Below are 2,962 nucleotides of genomic sequence, written 5' to 3'. Positions count from 1 at the left end.
AGAAATATCTGTTATCTCCATGTGTAGCAGTATTCATCGGTCCACAAACATCTGAATGTATGAGCTCAAGTGGCTTTGAGGCTCTCCAAGCTTTCTTCTTCGGAAAAGAGTCTCGATGTTGCTTGCCAACTGCACACCCTTCACAGATTTCACTAGTTTCTTGTATAATTGGTAAGCCATGCACCATATCCTTCTCTTTAAGATGCTTCAAGCTTTGAAAGTTCAAGTGTCCCAGCCTTCTATGTCATAGCCAAGCATTATTCAGAACATCTACCTTCCTTGAAACATCTACATTCTTTGGAGCAGATGCTGAGTAATTTAAGGTGATAGGAAAGCTTCTGTTTCCTTCCATTTTCACTTTAGCAATTTGTTGAGTTCTATCTCTTTTCCCATAAATAGAACAGGAATTATCTCCAAAATCCACATATATAGTAGGCATGACTCAACAAATTCTTAGCCAAATTATGGACAATCATCACTTCCTTGATATACATTCTACCCTTCTTTGAGCTAGATTACCATCAGCCATCCTCACTCTTGGAGTCACCGAAGTATCTACGTCAATAAGTAGAGATTTATTTGCTGTCATATGATTGCTATAGGCACCGTCAATAAACCAAACTTGATCATTATTTTGTACAGTTGCTGCATGACAAGCAAAGAAAACATTGTGATCACTTTGGACTTCCTCAGTATAATTTGCTTGCTGATTTCCTTTGTAATTGTAATCCTTTTGAACATGCCCAAATCTCTCACAGTTGGAACACTTTGGCTTGCCTTTATGCCAACAGATTCCCCTATGAAATTTTCCACAAATCTTGCACTTTATGAAATGAGGTTGTGGTGTAGACACTTCTGGAACAAGCTTATTCTCAAATGTACTTTTGCCTTTATTTTTCTAATTTGTACTTTCCAGTTCTTCTCAACTTATTTAGGCTTGTTTTGCTGAGAACTTGACTCAGCCTTCCACTTTTCTTTGGAGCTGACATTCAAGGATTGAAGTGCTGTTTCAACAGATTGCTCAGCATGAATTTCTAATCGCTGATCAAAGGCTTTAATCGACCCTTTGAGTTCTTCGATAGTTAGAGAATCTAAGTCTTTAGTTTCCTCAATAACATTAACAATTGTATCATATTTTTGAGACAAACTAAGGAGCAATTTCTCTAGTATTCTGCTATCAGAAATTTTTTCACCATATGCCTTCATTTGATTAATGACATCAGTAAGTCTGGTGAGATAATCATTCAACAACTCATCATCTTTCATCCTAGCATACTCAAAATCTAAGATGTTGTAATTTAACTGCTCTTACCTTTGTAGTTCCCCTGTACTCTTTCTCCAGAACATCCCAAGCATCCTTGGCTTTTATCTCATTGGAAACCCTTGGGAAGATCTCATCTGATAGACCCATTTGAATGATATAAAGAGCTCTGGCATCCTTCTTGATATTGCTTTCCAGTAGCATGCATGTTCTCTGCATCTGTCAGAGTCTTCTCAGGATCATGATCTTGGAATCCTACTTCAACAAATTTCCAAAGACCATGAGAGATGAAGAGTGTCCTCATCTTAACCCTCCAATAGTCGTAGTTTTCACCATAGAAGACTGGAGCTAACAAGTTTTTCTCACTAGAGTCGTTTGACATTGATTTCTGATTCTAGGAACTTCTTCTTCTTCTTCCTTTTTTTTATTTTTTATTTTATTCACAAATCGCCCAAAACTGTATTGATCTAATACAGCTCTGATACCATGTTCGAATCTTTCTCTCTCATACCTATAACTCTCTAAAACTATATTGAAGTAAAGAAGAAGGATGTAGATGAGAAAACTTCAGAACAATAAAGAGATGAACAGAGAGCAGACCATGTAGCTCTTTTAGTTTTCTATTATGATCTTCTTAAACGATTACACAAATGCTTAAGCTTATATCCCAAGACTTGGAGTGCTGCTGGAACAATCTAAACCACACAAGGCTAGATGTATCACAGCCACAAAACACTTAAGGTCAAAGAACTATAAAATACAAAACTCTGACCATTTGACTTAACTAGAAAGACATTAATTCTAACATCCGAGCCTAGCCTAGCACTAGCCGACTAGCCCTATAAATGTGAGCAGAGCTTCTCAAACAGTTCATGCAAACCATATAGAAGCTCGATCGGTCTTGCTTAGCTATACAATTGCGAGAGAGAATCAGAGAAGATCAGAGACCCAGATCGAAGATCCCTTTCTCTTTCGGTGTGCATCTTTCCCCTATACTTGCTAGCTTTCAGCTCATTATCGATTCTGTTGTTCTTCTCTAACACACACATATATACACATACATACATACATACATACATACATACATATATATATATATATATATATATATATATATATATATATATATTGTAGGTACAACTCTTGTACCTGTCGTATTGGCATTCCCATACAAAGAGTCCTTTTACTGATCTCGGAGAATCAGGTATACATGCATTTGCATATGCAGTCAGTTTTATGTGGAGTCAGTTTTTAGGAAGTTGGTTTTGGGCTTTATGGAATTACATTATTAAAAGATTTTCTCTGATAAATAAAAGGGTAGTTTTTAAGTCCTAGGTATTCTAGGATTTTATGGATATCTTGGAATAAAAGCTCTTTCCTAATAGAAGTCTAATTAGGGTTGTCTATGTTTTGTTTGAGGTGTTGCCGCTGGTTGAATATATATTGTAGGAATACACTCGGCAAAAAAGTGGAATTCAGAAACGCAAGAATTTGTGATAGGGTCTTGCATATTTGTTTGAGTTTGTGTCTTCACAAAGAGTAAAAACACTTGGTCCATGTATAAGTGTTTGTGATCATAGTTTCATATGCATAATACTCTCTCGAGATTAGTAGAGAGACTGTGAAGAAAGAAGAACAAGAATTGAAGATCATTCAAGCAAAGGAGTTCTAGAAGGAAGACAAACTTAGAGTTAGCTTTTG

This window comes from Rosa rugosa, chromosome 5, assembly GCF_958449725.1.
Source record: "Rosa rugosa chromosome 5, drRosRugo1.1, whole genome shotgun sequence".
In the NCBI taxonomy this organism is placed as follows: Eukaryota; Viridiplantae; Streptophyta; class Magnoliopsida; order Rosales; family Rosaceae; genus Rosa; species Rosa rugosa.
This window is presented reverse-complemented; position numbering follows the sequence as displayed.